Source organism: Tamandua tetradactyla, chromosome 3 (genome assembly GCF_023851605.1).
Source record: "Tamandua tetradactyla isolate mTamTet1 chromosome 3, mTamTet1.pri, whole genome shotgun sequence".
Classification (NCBI taxonomy): Eukaryota; Metazoa; Chordata; class Mammalia; order Pilosa; family Myrmecophagidae; genus Tamandua; species Tamandua tetradactyla.
Window position 1 is genome coordinate 85,163,073 of NC_135329.1, and position 19,487 is coordinate 85,182,559.

General features: G+C 36.3%; 1 pseudogene; it reads right to left on the minus strand.

Annotated features, from left to right (window-relative positions):
* Positions 1–11,119: 11,119 nt before the first annotated feature.
* LOC143675697 (cytoskeleton-associated protein 2 pseudogene) lies at positions 11,120–16,135 on the minus strand (annotated as a pseudogene).
* Positions 16,136–19,487: the final 3,352 nt, after the last annotated feature.

Below are 19,487 nucleotides of genomic sequence, written 5' to 3' on the forward strand. Positions count from 1 at the left end.
TTTAAATGTCTTTAAATATTCTTGAACTTTGTTCTGGGATGCAATTTAAGGCACTTAAAAATAGTTCAATCTTTTCAGCTGTAGCTGAATTTATTAGGTACTGTTGGTGCAGGCTTTAATCTATGGCTATTCTCCACCATTAATGCAAGAAACTTCTGAGTAATCCATCCACTGCCCCACGGAATATGAAGTTTTCCAGTGTGGCTGACAAATGAGCATTTTTCCAGCCCCACGTGGCTGCTGTGTGCTGTTCTTCCAGATGATTCTTTCCTAGATCTCAGGTGGTTTCCTCACATACATGCACTGAATAACACCCTGCTGAATACTGGGGGAATCTTCTGGAGAGCTCTGGATTCTCTTTCTTTGCACAGCTCCTTCAGTTCTCTGTCCTGAGCTCCAGTTGCCTTGGCCTCCTGGAATTCCCAGCTCTGTCTCATGAGCTTACGGAGCACTCTAGCTCTGCTTGGGCTCCTTCTCCATGTGCCTGTACCTTGGGGACTCTTTCAAGGTGCAACCTTAGGGCACACCTTATTTGTTTTCTATCTTTTATGGTTCACTGCCCTTCATTGCCTTAAGCTTAGTGTCTTGAAAACTGTGGTTTCAACATCTAATTTTTCTTTCCTTTTTTCTTTTTTGGCTGTTTCGAGTGGAAGCCAAATCCAGTCTCTATTCCTCAATCTTGGCCAGAGGTGGAAATCCTCATTATATATATTTAATCTTGAATATGATTCATGTTTTAGCCTTATTTTTCTGCATCTAATGAGATGATCATTTTCGTCTTTTAAACAATGTTCGGTTTAATATTTAATATTTGTTTGATGTTTATCTCTTATGAATTAGGAGGGTAAATCCCATTACTTCATGGTGCATATTTTAGATGCAATGCAGAAATTGTTTTGATGTTAGTTTATTTAGAGCTTTTCTACTTCTGCAGTTAAGTAGCATTGCCCGGTAACTGTGGAGCCAGCCAGCAATGGTCTGCATTGGTCTGCATTTACAAGATGTATGTCTTTGGGAAGTTCCTTAGCCTTTCTGTTTCTTGGTTTCTCTAGCAGTGATATGGGGCATAATAACTATACTGTCTCATTGATTTTGGTGACAGTTAAATGGCTTAATATATGGAAAATATTTTCATTAGTGCCTGGCACAAATAAAATACGCTCTTAATTTCATAAATGAGATAGGTCTTTATTATTTTCATTAATTTCATTCTTATGACCTATAACATGTGATATTTCTGATTTCCAAAGTCAACTAATAGCCTTTCTCTGGTTTTCAGGTCCCTAGGTAGTTTTGATCCTTCGATCAGTCCCTTCTTTACTTTGCTGGTTCATGTAAACATTGAAGCAGATGGATGTTATATTTTACCCAAAAGGCTGCTATATTGCTGAAAATATTGATCTCAGTAGTATTTTTTGATTGATGCCTTGTTTAGTGGCATTTTGGTCAGAGAATGATATCTCTGGGAATATTTGTCAGAGATCCTTCAAGAAAGATGATTCACCCTGGGTGATTCAAATAAAGAAACTTGCATGAAGTAGTGACTGAAGAAAACTTTGAGCAGTACAAGGGAACAAATAAGGAATGGTAAGGCAACCAGAGATTTGCAACAGTGGGAAGTGATTTCTGCCTCTAGGATGAAGCATGAAACATGCCAGAGCCCGCTGGGAACTGGAACTGTGAGACAAGGCCACCTGTCTTTAAGGACAGAGTTGCTGCTACTGAAACTTGGTGCCAAATCACGGAGAGAGGAGGAAAGAAATCCCCTGACCTCTGTCCTGGAAAGTAACCAAGGCACAGATTTAGTGATTCTCTGAGATTTGTTATGACCTTCTTAGTGACTTAGTATGGGCTTAATATTTGAAAAATGGCATAAGTGTATTTTAAAAGGGTGCATATTTTCTACTTCTTGGGAAAATTTATAGATTGAATTTTTTTGCACTGATTTTTAAACCTTCTGCATGTATTAATGTTTTAGCATGCTTTGTATTTCTTTCCTATCTTCCAGCCCTGTAGTTTCAGACTCCCTTCGTGTGTGGGTAGAAAGGTGTGACTGGTGTGGCGTGGGAAGCACAGGCTCACTGCAGCCCTAGTTTTAAGCCATGTGCCTGACTATCATCACTTCTTTTGTATTGAGCCCACTGGGTGAGCTTTGCCTGCTCACACAGCCTGCTCCCTGCTTCTGGTTCTAAAGTCCGCAGGTCGACATCCTTAGATGTTTTTTCAGTTGCATACCAGTCTAGGAAATTATTTCCTTGTTTTTGAACCTGGCTTTCCCTTCTGATTTTTGACAAGTTAATTGCAATTGCTGTGTGTCTGCAGTAGACAGAGGAGTGGAAGGGAGACTGATGTGTCAACTCACACAGCACACTGACTAGTTTTGTGATTCTTTTTTTGCTTTCAGTTTTTGCATTCTGTTTATAATATTTTTTTCTTGGTTTCTTTATTGTTCTGGCTTTGTTTTCCTTTTTCTTTCCTCTATTAGTTTAGTAATGTTTCTTTTCTTTCCTCACCTATTTTTTTATTCCCTTTTACTCAATTTAAAATTTATGCCTCCCTCTTTTTCCTTCCTTATTCCATCCTCCCTTTTATTTGCCTTTCAGAGCTATTGTTGTAGCTTGTCCTAAAAAAAGTTTTATCATTAATTAATAATTTCTAACATATCCTGAATAATTCAAGGATTTATAGTGCTTAATTATCATCCTCTCCTGTATATATATTTAGTATATTATTTCTATCTCATTGTTTTTTATTTCTCAAGTTAAGCATTATTATTACTATTTAATATTGAGGCAATGCATGTTTAGATTTACCCAGTCATTGGTCGATTTCTTCACTCGTCAGTACTTTTTCCCCTTACACATTTATTTTGAGATAAATATCCTTATTTCTAAACTGCATTGTTAGTAGTTCTTTTGATTAGTTTTTTAAGTAGTAAATTCTCAAATTTTGTCAAGTTTGAGACAAAGGTGTAAAGTTCTAGAACAACCATTATCTTTTCTCTGTGCATTAAAGAAAGCATTCATAGTGTGCTGGTTTATATTTTTACTGTGGGTAAATCTGCTGCTAAGTTAATTATGATTCTATTGTAGGTAATATGATATATATATGTGTTTCTCTAACTGTTCTTAAGATTTCAGTACCTTTGACATTTTTCATCTTAACTACAAAGTATCTACATTTCATTTCTTTTTATTTAGTTGACTTATATTTGCTTGTATTTCTTTTTTTTTTTTTTTTTTTTTTTTTTTTTTTTAAAGAGAGAGGGAGGAAGGGAAGGAAAGACAGAGAGAAGGAAGGAAGGATGGAAGGAAGGAAGGGAAACATCTTTAAACATTTTCTTGTTTTATTATATTTTGTTTGTTTGTTTGTTTTTTACATGGGCTGGGGCCGGGAATCGAACCGAGGTCCTCCGGCATGGCAGGCAAGCACTCTTGCCCGCTGAGCCACCGCGGCCCGCCCTGCTTGTATTTCTTAAATATAAGAAGGTATGTGCTGAATCAATTCTGAAAAAGCTAAGTCACTTTCTCTTCAAATACTGCAACCCCTTATTGGCTCATTCCAGAATTCATATAAGATATAAATTGGATATTGTGAGTCTATCTTCCAAATCTTTTAACGTCTCTTTATAGTTCTGTAATTGTTTAAAATTCTGTTGTTTTATTGTAATATCTGGAAGTTATCTTTTCCTTAGTGTTTTGTTATTTTCTTGTGGTTTTGATTTCTTCTTTTATCTGGTCAGTCATTTATAATCATCATTTTATTCTTCTATTATCTGAAATTTGGAGACGTCTAAACCTGCTATTTATTTTGGTCCTCACTACAGATCATGCATTATTTCCTTTCTCCTGTACTTTGCTACTTTAGTGAGCTCATTTGTGATGATGCAATCACAAGCCCCACAGTCTGTGGGAATCCTTCACAGCTTACATTGAGAACTTTCCCAATGGAGAGCTTTTACATTGGCTCTGACATGCATCCCAGGGGCATCCATGGGCTGACATAAACTTTTATGTTAATGTCTTGGGAACATGTTGGTAGAGTAAATTCAAATCTCAATTCCAAGTGTGACACTGCTTTTATTAAGTATTCTTAAAGGAAACTTCTATTGTCCATCTACTTTGAGCCCAGGTAGAATGAAATAGATGGTTTTGTAATCTGTTTATGATTGCTGGTGCATTATTTCAAATATAATAATTCACTAGAGATGCAGATATCTTTAGATAATCCTTTCAGTTTCAATTCCCTCTCAAATGCTGCCCCAACATATAGTCTACTGTCTCCAAGTAGACATCTAATCTCAGCTCTTGGTTGAAAAAAACTAGTGACCCCCCCCCCCCCCCCACGCACAGGCTATTCCCTCTGCTAAGGCAGCTCCTGCATCAGCTTTTATTCTTATTGGTCTTTTCTTCATTTCCCTCCTCTGAGAACCTGACAGTTTTTCCATACCTCATTCTCTTTTTTGAAAAATCAGCTCTACATTTAAACTAATTTTTATTAAATAGCTTTCCAGCATCTCTAGGTGTCTCTAGCAAGAAAATAAAAAGGGTATTTAGTGTCCTATTATGCTGAAACCCAGAAGCCAAAGCAATAATTGTTTCAATAACAATTTTGGAAACTAGCCTCTAATCAAACTCAGTATTACAACATTTTAAACTGGTGGACTAGAACCAGCATTTTCTGAAAATTCCTGAACCAAATCATAATCACACTCAGTTTGTTTACTTTTCTCTAATATAATATTTCTGAATTCTGTCCTTCGAAACTTGATTTTTTAGCATGTTTTAATTATTTAGTTGTAAAAGTGCATAATGGTAATTGGTAAGCATACTTCTCCTTTTTTTTATCCCAAATAAACAATTATGTTTGAAAGAGGGGATAAGTATTTTGTTTCATTTTATTAAAAAAGAATCGCCTTTAATTTTTTCATAATATTTACTACAAAACATGAAATCACCAGCTTTAATAAAACCTCTTGATATATGCTTGATATACAGCAGCCTGCATTTTTAAAAGCCAACGGAAGTAAGCTTTCGTTCCCAAGGATGATATATTATTCCCTGTATGGTCGCCCAGGACACGGAATGATGAAATACTCTTTTCCTCAATTTCTGCTGAGTCCCTTGTATGGAGACTTTTAATTAGACTTTGGGACTGGTTTGATCTTCCACTGAGAAGAAGGATTGCTGAATGTGGGATTCATTGCAGAGACAGAGCTCACAGCAGCTGGGAGATCCAACTGGGAAATTGTTGAAATATGGATTCCAGCAGCTATTTTCAGGGAAGACAATTATTCCAGCCCTAACAGGAATAGACCAGAATTACCTGGAAGGCTTAGAAAATTAAACATAGGACTTTTTAAAAAAGAAATATTTTGAATAAAGTATTTATTTTAGAATAGATTTGGATTTACAAAAAAGTTGCAAAGATAATATAGAGAGCTACCGTATATCCTATACTCAGTTTCCCTGTATTCAGATTTTCCTAGTTTTTATCTAATATCCATCTCCTTTTCCATGGCCCCATCCTGGATTTCATTTAGCCATCACGTCTTCTCAGGCTCCTCTTGGGTATGTGCCAGTGTCTCAGATTTCCTTTTTTTTTTTTTTTTTATGACTTTGACAATTTTACTGGTCGGCTACTTGTAAATTGTGGGATGTTTTTCTTCATGATTAGACAGAGTTATGGGTTTTAGGGAGGAAAGCCACAGGCGTAAATGACATTTTCATTGCATCATATTGCAGGTGAATGCATGGACTGACTTAGCATTGTTGAAGTTAAGTCAACCTTTTCCCCTTTTGATTCTATCTTTGGAAGGAAGTCACTGTGTACAGTCCGCACATAAGGAGTGAGGAGTTGTGCTCCTCCTGCTCGAAGGTGGAAAATCCATATAAATTACTTGTAATTCTTTTGCTATTTATTTATCCAATAAGTTATTTATAACAGTATTGATGCATGGGTAGTTACATTATTCTTTGAGCTATAATCCAATGCTACTTTATTTTTTTGCTCAAATTGTTCCAGTTTTGTATCCCTTTGACATGTCCTTATCATTATGTTTTTTGCTGTGTAACATCTCTGTACTTTATGGCACTGCAAGACACTCCAGACTCGTTTTATCTATTTTCTGTCCTGATTCTAGGATCTGCTATTTCTCCAAAGAGCCCTGGTTTCTATAATTGGAGAATGGGATTATAAATGAAGACAATTAGGTGTACTTGTTGCTATAAGGGTATCATTTGCTTCTAGGTCCTCTCAAAGGAGAGCTAGGAGATAGATGTGTGTCTATTAACCTATACATATATAGGTTAATATAATATAATACCTATATGTATATATATACACTACACACACACACACACATGTTAATATATATACACACATTTCTATGTCTAACCTCTGTATCTATAGCATACTGATATCTCCAACTCCAATCCATTTTCATGTGGCTCATTCTTGCCTTCTGCCCTTGTTTATCTATAAATTACCACTCAAATAATGAGAAACTTGTCTCCTACATCTGCCACACATTTACTTAATTATTTGATTCCACTCCACATGTTACTGGACAAAGGCAGTGGTTTTCTGCCTGATGCACTCCAATGATCAATTCCTGAGACACTGGGGTTTCAAAGAGAGAAAAGTTTTATTACTAGGCATGAAGCAGTAGATCAGATGGCCCATTGGCCCAAAAATCTATCTCCTAGAAGTACAGCAAAAAGAGGGCAGGTTTTAGGATAATGAACACAATGGCCCAAGATGATGTAGTTAGATGTGATTTAATTATTGAGCATGTGCAAATTGATTACATGCTTAGAATGTATGTAAGAAAATGTTGGCCTTAATATGATGATGGGTTTGATTTTTGGTATTATAATGAGGTATAGGTGACTTTAACTTAGATTAAAGTCTAAGTTACTGCATCAGGTATTTTGGTTAGATTCAGCTTTGGTTATAAATAAAACTTTAGACTGGGGGTGGGTTAGCTCTGGGCAGATCCAGATCTTTCACTAATAAACATTAGGGGTTGTCTTTAGTGATCATAAAATGCTAAAGTTGAAAAACTACATAACTGGGTACAAATGAAGGTTAGTTACAAGGTTTTTATAATCACAGGGGCAGAAGATAAAGGCTATACATTCATTATCAGAGATCAAGACAGCTGGATTACAATTTCGAGATTTCAAGTATTTCCCTCTGTCTATTCTAATATACAGAAAGCAAAAAGGAATATCTATATCATGATTCGGCAACCATAATCATCCCTTAAATCCACATGGATAATGGTTTGAGATTAACCCATATTCCATGGGAAACAATCACCTGGATTACAGTTCTTATGTGCAGTTCCTTTTGTCTTTAGTCTTACAGATGTCGCGTATTTTGAAATTACTTAGTTCAACAACTTTTCCTCCATCCCCTTCTGTAATAGAATTAGATTCTCTTGTCACATTTTACATTCCACTCTGGGATTCTCCTACTTTCTTTTTTTTTAAAATTCACATGCATTAAGGTTCAGTCTTTCCACTTTAAAGCTCTATGGGTTTGACAAATGCATAGTGTCATGTAACCACCATTTCAGTATCATACAAAATAGTATCATACAAAATAGTCAGCACCCTAATAAAAATTCTGTGAATGTTACATGTTAAATACCCCTCCCCAAACCCTTAGCAACCACTGATGAGTTAATCATATTTATAGTTTTAATTTTTCAGAATGCCATATACATGGTGTGTTAGTTAGATTCAGTTTTCAACTTGGCCAGGTGAGCATACCTAGTTCTGTTGCTGCGGACACAAACCAATGGTACGTGAACCTCATCTGTTGCTAATTACATCTGCAGTCGGCTAGGAGGCATATCTGCTGCAATGAGTGACGTTTGACTTAATTGGCTGGTGTTTAAATGGGAGAATGCAATGTAGCACAGCCTAGCAGCTCAGCATTCCTCATCTCAGCACTTGCAGCTCAGCCCAGGCCTTTGGAGATGCAGAAAGAAGTCACCCCGGGGAAAGTTGTTGGAACCCGGGGCCTGGAGAGAAGACCAGCAGAGACCATCTTGTGCCTTTCACGTAAGAAAGAACCTCAGTGGAAAGTAAGCTGCCTTTCCTCTGAAGAACCAACAAAATAAATCCCCTTTTATTAAAAGCCAATCTATCTCTGGTGTGTTGCATTCCAGCAGCTAGCAAACTGGAACACATGGAATCATTCAGTATGCAGTCTTTTCAAATTGATTTCTTCCACTAAGCAATTTGTACTAAACTCATCCATGTCTTTGCATGACCCGATAGCCTATTCTTTTGATTGCTAAATAGTCTTAAATTGTATGATTCTATCAACATTTGCTTATCCACTCCCCTATTGAAGATTGGCTGCTTTTAGTTTTTGGCAATTGTGAACGAAGCTGCTATAAACATTTGTGTGCAAGTTTTTGTAAGGACACAAGTTTTCAATCAATTAGGTAAATGTCTAGATGCATGATTGTTGAATCAGTTGGTGGTCAGCTGAATAATGGGCCCCAAGGTTATCCAGGTTCTGTTCCCCAACCTGTGAATGCTACTTTGTATGGCAAAATGGAATTTTCAGATGTGATTAAGTTAAGGATCTTGAGATGGGGAGATTATCTTGGGTTATTGGGGTGAGCCCTAAATTTGTTCATGTGTCCTTTTAGGAGACATGCAGAGGAAGCTCTGAATACAGAAGATAAGTTGCTGTGGCTAAAGCAGAGAGAGATTTAAGATGCTGAACTACTGGCTTTGAAGGTGAGGAAAGGGGCTATTAGCCAAAGAATACAAAGAATGTAATTACAGAAACTGGAAAAGGTAAAGATGGATCAGTTGGTGGTCAGCTGAATAATGGGCCCCAAGTAAGGGGCCTAGGCCTCTGAAGTAAGCTGGCCCTGCCCACACTTTTACTTTGGTCCAGTGAAACTGATATTGAGCTTCTGGCTTCCAGACATGTAGGAGAATACATTTGAATTGTTTTACATCAACAAGCTTGTGGTAATTTGTTATAGCACCTATAGGAAATTAATATATCCGAAGTGTCCAAAGTGAATTCCAAAGTTGCTGTACCATTTTGCATTCCATCCAACAAGGAATAAGAGTTCTTCTGTTTCTCATTCTCACTAGCAATAGATACTGCTAGGTTTTGGATATTCTATATTCTATAAATATTCTATAAATAACTGTTTTGCAAGTGTTTTCCACCCGTGATTTGTTTTTTAATTCTTTTAAATGTGTCTTTTGCAGAAACGAGTTTAAAATTTTAATGAAGTCCAGTTTATCAATTTGTTTTTTCATGGATCATGCTTTTGTCATTGTACCTGAAAATCCATAATCAAATCCCAAGTCACTTATATTTTCTTCTAAAAGTTTTATAGTTTTGCATTTTACAATCAGTTTTATGATGAATTTTGAGTTGCTTTTTGGTATAAGATACAAAGTCTGTGTATAGGATAATTTTTTTTTTGCATATGGAAACCCACTTCTTTCAGCACCATTTGTTGAATTGCCTTTGCATTTTAAAAATCAGGTGACTTAGCTGTTCTGTCCTTTTTATCTAATGCCTGTCTTACACCAATGCTGCGCTGTCTTGATTTTTAAAGTAGTCTGGAAATCATGTAGTGTGAGTCTTTCCACTTTGGTCAGTATTGTGTGGGGTAACATTCAGCAATGTGCATGGTATTGCACTTATTTATCTTTTCCTTATAAATTTTGGAATCAGTTTGTTGACATTTATAAAGCAGCTTGTGGATTATTTTTATTGATATTGAATGTAATCTATATATCAACTGGTTCAACACTGATATCTTAACAATACTGCATCTTCCAATACATGTACATGGAGTACCTCTCCATTTATTTCAATCTTCTTTGATGCCTTTCCTCAGTGTTTCATAGTTTCTTGCATTCATATCCTGTACATATTTTGTCAGACTTATATCTAATGATTTTTCTCTTCTCTTTTGGTTTTTAGTTCTAATGTAATTGGTATTTTTTTTAATTTAAAGTTCCAAACTTTTGTTTGTGTATAAGAATACAATTGATTTTTGTATGCTGACCTTGTATCCTTTGACTTTGCCATACTCACCTTTTAGTACCAGCATCTTGTGTGGGGATTTTGGTGTTTTCCTATGTAGACAGTCATGTCATCTGTGAATAAAGACAGTTTTATTTTTTATTTTTCCCTGTGTACCTTTCATTTCTTTTTCTTGTCTTGTGGTACTAGTTAGGAATTCTAGTATGTTGTTGGATAGGTGTGATGAGAGAGGATACCCTTACCGTGTTCCTGGTCTTTTAGGGAAAATGCTCAGTTTCTGTCATTAACTATGATGTTTTCTGTAAGATTTTTGTAGATGCCATTTTCAAGGTTAAGGAGGTCGCATATATACCTAGTTTTCTGAATTTTTTTAAACCTGATTGTTGGATTTTTGTCAAGTGTTTTCTGCTTCCATTAATAGGATTTTCTCCCTTTAGCTTGCTGATGTGGTGGATCACACTGATGGCGACTGAATGTTGAACTGACGTTGGACACCTGTATTAAACCCCACTGCGGTCATGGTGTTGAGTTCTTTTATACGTTGTTGCATTCCATTTGCGAAATTTGCATTGAGGGTTTTCATAAAAATGTTCATTAGCTATAATAGTAGGTAGGTTGCTTTTTTGTATGCTGTTATAAGGATTTGGCTTTAGGGTACATTTGGCTTCATAGAATGAGTAGGACACATTCCCTCTGTGTCTATTTTCTGGGAAAAATATGAAGAGTCGATAATATTTTTTTTTCCTCTAAGTGTTTCCTAGAATTCACCAGGGAAAGCACCTCAGTCTGGTGATTCATTTTGGGATGATGATTAGCTTTTTTTTTTTTTTTTTTTTTTTTACAAAACAATTTTATTGGTGGTATTCATGTGTGAGAGGAAAAAAAATGTTTACTCGATAACGGTGGTCAGGTTTCAGAGGACATGATTTAACAGTAAAGCTTTACTATCAGACAGAAAAAACAAGTTTAACTACTAGTATTTTAGAAATGCTACCAAAACTAGAATGAAATTTGTTACTAATATATTAACTCATTCTAATAGTCGACAAATGACATCAGAGGAAGTCATAGAAGTTAAAATTTTAACTAAAAACACAACTCAGACTAACTTTAAAGTTTCTAATATCCACTAAGTTTACCTACCATCTTTCTCTTACCACAAAGTACCTTCTTATTTACATTAAAACCCATTCCTTATAAGAATTTTAGTTCTCTTCTGCTGTCTCAGTCTCGGAGCACATGCGGCAGAGCGCAGCATTAGGACGGCACACAAAAGCATCCGTTTCACTTCCCAATTCTGTTAACTGTTCCAATGAAGACACACAAGGATAATGGTCTTTTAACATATCTGGCAATTTGGAATTTTTCTCTTGAAGACACCGAGAACGTCTCACTGGTGTTAGAAACTTCAGCTCTTTAAATGCAGAATTTGTTTCATCAAACTGCATCTTCTTTTTTATACTTTGCAAGTATGGTGTAGTAGAAACATTATATTTAATTAAGCAACTTGCTCTAGTTTCATTATTGGGGGGTTTAGTATCACTGATGGGCTCTTTCATTTTGTCCTCTCGTTCTTTTTCACAGTCTTGAAATATCACATTTCTTTGTGGTTTGTTTTCTATTTCCAGTTTTTCTGGCTCCACATTAACACCTATATTTTCAGTGTTTACTTCCTGTATTTGTTCCATGGCTGCACAAGCCTCAGTATTTTCTCCAAAATTAACTTCTTGACTCTTCAGTGTGAGAATATCTACAATTGCATGTCGCATCTCTTCAATAGGCTGAGCCCCTGCCAGAATGGCTTTCTCATAGATTGTGATAATATTTTCAATAGGACTTGTGATTGGTTCAAGACGTGCAAGGCATATCCAATATTTAACAAGCTTTTTCGCATCTGGAATATTTTCAACCAGATCATTCAGTGTAGCCAATATTTCTTCTTTTGGGCATTTCTCATTAATCAGGTTCAAGCATTCACAAAACGTCTTGTATACTTTTTCAGTAAATAGTCTCTGTTCATCTTCTTCTGCCGTGGTAGTCCAGAAAGACCCAACTGGTTTTTCATTTTGTCTTTCAGGTTCTAGCTGGCTAAGTATGGAGCTAGGAGGCCTTTTCAGCACTCTTCCTTTGCCAGCCTTCCACTCGGTCAGACGGATTTTTCTCTCTTCTGCAGTTTCTTTGGGCTGAGCCGATCTATGGAAGGTTGCTTTGGCTGCAGTACGTCTTTGCTGGTCAGTGGTTTTGGACTGTTCAATCAGTTTGGTGTTAGAAGATAAAGCAGGCCTGGGTGTAACTTTAGAAGCCAGGTTTCTTGACAATGTCTCATTTTTTTTGTGCCTTGAGAATTTATTTGGACCCTAGATAAATCTGTGTTTAATTGTAGTACTCCCTTTCCAGTAGGCCCTTTCTGGACTGTAACATTGTCAGGTCTGTGGATGCCCTGTTTCACCTTGTCCAGGCCATTATTTTGGTGACTTCTAATAGGAGGTCGCACAAGTTGTCTGTCCTGACACCCAGTGCTTGCAAATTTTGTGGCAGTTACATTTGAGACTCTATTACTTTTCACTATTATACTGCTGGTAGTTATAGGCTGAGGCTCTGTGGCTTCAGAGATAGTAGTTGAAAGTTTCTTGGTTGTTGCAGAACTCCCATCTATGACTAGTAGAGGTTTTCTAAATGAATTAACCTTAGACTGAACAATTTGGCCACGATAAGATCCCAGCAGCACAGGTTTCTTGGGAATGTTAGCAGCATTTTCCTTAGGTTTCTCTGTAGTCATCTGTTTTTTTTTACTATTTTTTTTAAAGTGAAATGCCTGAGTAAATGTCATATGTTGATCTGGGGGATCATCTTTAATTGGAAACAACTGAGTAGTTTGATTATCCTCAAAATTATATGTACCGACTGCTATAGTTGAATTGGTTGATCCATTAGGTTTTAAAGGAATATAATTTTTTCCCATGCTTGTATTATTTTTGCTCTCTGTAGATCTCTTGGCATTTTCTTTATCAGCCATTTTTGTTTTAAGTTTCAGAACTTTCGTCTCTTCTTGGACCTGGTGTTTAGTTGGCATCATTCTCTGGTTTCTGGATAAGGTATGATCTTCCTCTTTGTATACAAAACGTGCTTTTCTTTCTAGTAAAAGTTCCTTGAGGTTTTGTCTTCTTTGCTCACCGCCAGGGAGAGCCGCCTCGACTCCCCCTCCCGCCGGCTCACGCGCCGCACATGGCAGATCAGCCCCACCTGAGGACCGTCCCAGGCCTCGCCTGCCCGCTCCCGCCGGCCCACGCGCCTCGCACGGAAGATCAGCCCCGCCTGAGGCCCCTCCCAGGCCTCGCCTGCCCCCTCCCGCCGGCCCACACGCCGCGCACGGAAGATCAGCCCTGCCTGAGGACCCTGCCAGGCCTCGGCTCCCCTTGCTGGGGCGAAGGGCCGGGACCCGGCCGATGATTAGCTTTTAATTAAATTTCTTTAATAGGTAGACTGTTATTCAGTCAACTATTTCTCTTTCTATGAGTTTTGGTAGTTTGTGTCTTTCAAGGAATTGGCCATTTCATCTAAGTTATCAAATAGTGGACATAGTGTTGTAGGTAATAGTCCTTCCTCCTCCTTTTAATTTTCATGTATCCATTTCTGATGCAGTGATTTATGTCTTCTCTTTTTTTTTTCTGTTAGCTTAACAAGCAACTTATCAGTTCAATTGATCTATTCAAGAAAATTGGTTTCATTGATTCTCCATTGTTGTTCTGTTTCCAATTCCTTTTATTTCTGCTCTGATTTTTAAAAGTTATTTCTTGTATTCTACTTGCTTTAGGATGAAATTTCTCTCCTTTCCCTAGTTTCCTAAAGTGGAAACTCAGGTTATTGATTTTATGTTTTTCTTCTTTCCTAGCATATATATCTATTGCTACATATTTTCTTACAAGTACTACTTTCATTGCATCTCAGATTTTGGTGAGTCATTTTTTATTTTCATTAGTTCTACCCTATATGTTCTATACTATACTATATGGATATACTTCATTATATGTTTATATAGTTCTACATTATGTGTTCTATACTATACTATATGTTTTATGGACCAGAATGTGGTCTGGATTGGTGAATGTTTCATGTGGTCTTGAGAAGAATGTGTATTTTCTGCCATTGTTGTATGAATTCTATAAAGGTCGATTAAATCCTGCTGACTGATGGCACTGGCCAATTGAACTTAATCATTACTGATTTTCTGTCTACTGGACCTATCAATTACTGAAAGAGGAGCCTTGAACCCTCCAATTATCGTAGTGAACTTGTCTATTTCTCCTTCAGTCCTTATCATTTTTTCTCATGTATTTTGATGTTCTTTCTTCAGCCACACAAAACATTATGATTGTTATTTTTTTTAATGAATTGATTCTTTTATCATTATGTAATGCCTCTCTTTATCCCTGGTCATTTACTTGTTCTGATGTCCAATTTGTCTGGAATTAATATTGTTACTGCAGGTTTTTCTCCTTTTTTTAGTGCTAGCATAGCATAATTTTCACACACCCCCCCTTTATTTTTTTCCTGTGAATTTTCTATTATGGTAAAAGCAAAAATAAAATTTCTCCATTGTAACTGTCAGAGAAGAAATGGGCAGTAAGAGGGATGGAAGCAGATGGACGCAGGTAACAAGATTTATTCAGGCCCACAGCATGGCAGGGGTCTGAAGGGAAGCCTTCACCATGCCAGGGAGAACAGGAGAGGATCTTATATATTTGAAAGACTAGTTAGGGTGATAAGTGGCACAGGGCTTGGTGGGCGCAGGACAGGAGAGGACTTAGAGCAGTTGGCCTGGGGGAAGGATGGAGCATGTTTTGACAGGAGAAGACCTTGAGCCATTGGTTCAGGTGTCGATGAAGAGTTTTGGGCCAGGTGGGTAATACGTGGAATTTCCATAGTGGCGTGGCCTCTGTTGGGCATCTAAGCCTATCAGAAACCATTTAAAATGACATAATTTAGTAGCATAAAGTACAGTAGCAGTATTGTACAACCATCACCACAACCTAGTTCCAGAACTTTTCATCACCCCAAATGGATATTCCATAACCATTAACCAGTTGCTTTTGTATCCTTCTCTCCCTCAACCCCTGAAAACTACTATTCTGCTTTCTGTCTCTGTGGATTTGCCTGTTCTGGAATTATCCTGTAAATGAAATCATACAATATGTGGCTTTTTGTGTCTGGCTTCAAGGTTCATCCATGTTTCAATATTTACCCAAACTTTAGTACTTCATTCCTTCTGATAGCCGAGTAATATTCCAGTGTATGGCTATGACAAATTTCGTTTATCCATTTATTTGCTGATGTGCATTTGAGTTGTTGCCAACTTTCAGTTATTGTGGAAAAAGCTGCTATGAATATTCTTGTACAAGTTTTTGTTTGAATTCCAGTTTTCAATTCTTCTGGGTATATACCAAGAAGTGGAATGTTGTCATGTGTCGTAAGTATACATTTAACTTATTGATGAACGGCAAAACTGGTTTCCAGTTGCTCTGCATCCTCAAGAAGATTCATTTTCTCAATGTTTTTTACTATGGCTATCTTAGTGGGTGTGAGGTGGTATCTCATTATGCTTTTGCTTTGCATTTGCATTTCTGTAATGACTGCAATAATCTTTTCGGGTATGTCTTAGTTGGCCAGAACTGCTGTCATTTAAACCACAATCTGATTTTGGCATAAAAACAAGAATTCATAGATTCATAGATTTGGGGATAGAAGAAGCCCAAATCAAGATATTGGCAACAGTTGCTTCATCTTCAAAGACAATAGCCTTCTGGTGCCTGTTGCTAGCAGTCCTTGGTGTTCCTTGGCTTGTATCTCTACCTCTCACCCCATGACAATGTCCTCTCCTTTCTGGCCTCTAAGATTTCTGGGATCTCTTTATAAGGCCTCCAGTAATATGGATTAAGGCCCACCCTGCTTTAGTCGTCACACTTTAATTAAAAGTAACGTCTTCTGAAGGTCCTATTTGTAAGGTGTTCACACCCACAGGGATGCAGGTTAAGATTAAGAATGTATATGTGTTGGTGTAGGTCACTTAACCTACCACGATGTGCTTGTTGGCCATCCAAATACCTCTCAAGTCTTTTGCCCATTTTAAAATTAGGATGTTGGTTTTTTATTGTTGAGTTTAAGAGTTCTTTATGTGTTCTGAACACTACAGATAATATCAAGATAATAGGGATAGTTGGATAATACAGTTTTATTTCTTTCTTTCTGACTTGGATGCTTTTATTTCTTTGACTTGCCAACTTGCTCTGGCCAGAACCTCTAGTACAATGTTGAGTTACAGTGGGAGCAGTGCATATCCTTGTCTTCTTCCTGATCTTAAAGGGGTGCTTTCAGTCTTTCACCATTAAGTAAGATGTTAGCTGTGGGTTTTTCATATATCCCTATTATCACATGGAGGAATTTTCCTTCTATTCCTAGTTTATTAAGTCTTTTTAATCATGAAAGAGTGTTGGATTTTGTCAATTGATTTTTCTGCATCAATTGCTATGGTCACATGGGTTTTATTTCTTTCATTATTATGGTGTGTTACATTGTCTTATTGTCTTATGTTGAACCACCCTTCATTCCTGGGATAAATTTCACTTCATCAGTGTATAATCCTTCGAAAATGCTGCTTGATTAATTTTGCTAGTATTGTTATTAGGATTTGTTTTCTGTTCTTATGATGTCTTTGTCTGACTTTGGTATCAGGATAATGCCAGTCTCATAAAAGGAGTTAAGAAATAGTCCTTCTTCTATTTCTTGGCAGAAGATTGATGTTAATTCTTCTTTAAATATTTGGTTGAATTCACCCATGAACTTGGTCCCAAGCTTTTATTTTGCAGAGTTTTTGTTTGCTATTTCAATATTTTTACTTGTTATCAGTTTATTAATTTTTTCTTTTTCTTTTTGATTTCATTTTGGTAGTTTATGTATTTCTAGGAATTTGTCCATAAAATCTAGATTATCTCATTTGTTGGCAAACAATTATTTATAGTATTCTTAGGAAACATTTTATTTCTATAAGACCCACTAGAATATACCCACTTTCATTTCTGATTTTAATAATTTGAATATTTTCTCTTCTTCTCATAATCAATTCAGCTAAGCTTTTGTCAATTTTGTTAATCTCTTCAAGGAATGTTTGGACATTGATTTTCTCTATTAATTTTCTACTCTCTATTTTGCTTACCTCTGCTGTAATCTTAATATTTCCTTCCTTTTGTACATTTGGGTTTAGTTTGATTTTCTTTGTCCAGCTTCTTAAGTATACAATTACATTATTGATTTGAGATCTTTTTTCTTTCAAATGCAAACATTTATAACCTTATATTTCCCTCTGAGTACTGCTTTGTTATCTTCCATAAGTTTTTTCTTTATCTTATTTTTATTTAAAAAATTAAATTAGGGAAGTTATAGGTTTACAGAACAGTCATGTAAAAATGCAGCATTCCCATATATCCTCTCTATTATTAAAACTTTGCATTATTGTGGTACCTTTGTTACAACTGATGAAGGAACATTAAAATATTACCATTAGCTATAGCCCAGAATTTACAGTAGGGTGTATTTTTCCCCATATACCATCCTATTATTACTATTTTTTGGGGGGCTGGGTGCACGGTCCAGGAATCGAACCCAGGTCTCCTGCATGGAAGGCGGGCATTCTAACCACTGAACTACCCATGTACCCTTATACCACCCTATTATTAAGACCTTGCATTAGGGCAGTACATTTGTTATAATTCATGAACGAACATTTTTATAATTGTACTAGTAACTGTAGTCCATCATTTACAGTAGGGTTTGCTGTGTCTTATGTTTTATCTTTTAATTTTTATTCTGGTGATATATATATATACAACCTGAAATTTCCTCTTATGACCACATTCGCATACATAATTCAGTGCTTTTAATTACACTCACAGTACTGTTCTGTTACCATCACAATAATCTGTTCCAAAGCATTATAATCAACCCAAATAGAAATTTTGTACAGTTAGAGCATAAACTTCCCAGTCCCTACCCCCATCCAAGCCCTGGTAACCTATATTGTAGATTCAACTATATGAATTTGCTTATTCTAATTATTTTGTATCAGTGAGCTCATACAATATTTCTCCTTTTTTTGTCTGGCTTATTTCACTCAACATAATGTCTTCAGAGTTCATATGTATTGTTATATGAATTGCAGCTTCATTCCCTTTGAATGTCAAATACTATTTCATTTTATGTACATGCCATATTTTATTTATCCATTCATCAGTTGACAGACACTTGGGCTGCTTCCGTCTCTTGGAAATTGAGAATAATGCCTCATTGGTGTGGAAATGTCTGTTGACATCCCTGCTTTCAATTTTCTTGTTTCTATACCTGGCAGAGGGATTGCTGGGTCATATGGTAATTCCACAGTTAGTTTTCTTAGGAACTGCCAAACTGTTTTCCACAAAGCTGCACATTTTACATTCCCACCAACAATGAGTAACTGTTTTTATTTCTCCCCATCCTCTCCAACACTTCTTATTTCCTGTTTTTTATTGTAGCCTTTCAAGTGGATGTGAAATGACATCTTATTGTGGTCTGGATTTGCCTTTCACTAACAGCGTATGATGTTGAACATCTTTTTGAGTGCTTTGTAGCCATTTTCAATTGGATTGTTGTCTTTTATTGTTGAGTTGTGGGATTTAAAAAATATATATTCTGGATATTAAACCCTTGTCATACATGTAGCTCCAAAATATTTTCTCCCATTGAGTTGGTTGTCCTTTCACGTTCCTGACAAATTTCTATTATATACAAAAGTTTTTTAAAATTTTGACGTCCATTTATCTATTTTTTCTTTTGTTGTTTGTGCTGTAGATGTAAAATCTAAGAGACCATTGCTTAGCAGAAGATCCTAAGATTCTTCCCTACATTTTTCTCTAGAAATTATATACTCCTGATTCTTATATTTAGGTTTTTGATTAGTTTTGAGTTAATTTATATATATTGTATGAAATAGGAACTTTTTTTCATTCTTTTGTATATGGATCTCCAGTTCACTCAGCACCATTTGTTGAAGAGACTATTATTTCCCAATTGAGTGGCCTTGGTAGACTTGCCAAAAGTCAGTTGGCCAGAGAGGTGAGCATCTATTTTTGAATTTTCAATTCAATTCCATGGGATGATATATCTATCTTTATGCCAGAACAATGCTCTTTTGACCACTCTAGCTTTGTAATAAGCTTTAAAGACAGAAAGTTTGAGTCTTCCAACTTCATTCTTTTTCATGAGGGCTTAACTCTTTTGGACCCCTTATTTCAAATAAATTTAATAATTGACTTTTCCATTTCTGCAAAGGAGGATGTTGGAATTTTGATTGTGATTGTGTTGAATCTGTGAATTAATTTGGGTAGAATTGACATCTTAACAAGATTTAGTCTTCCAAT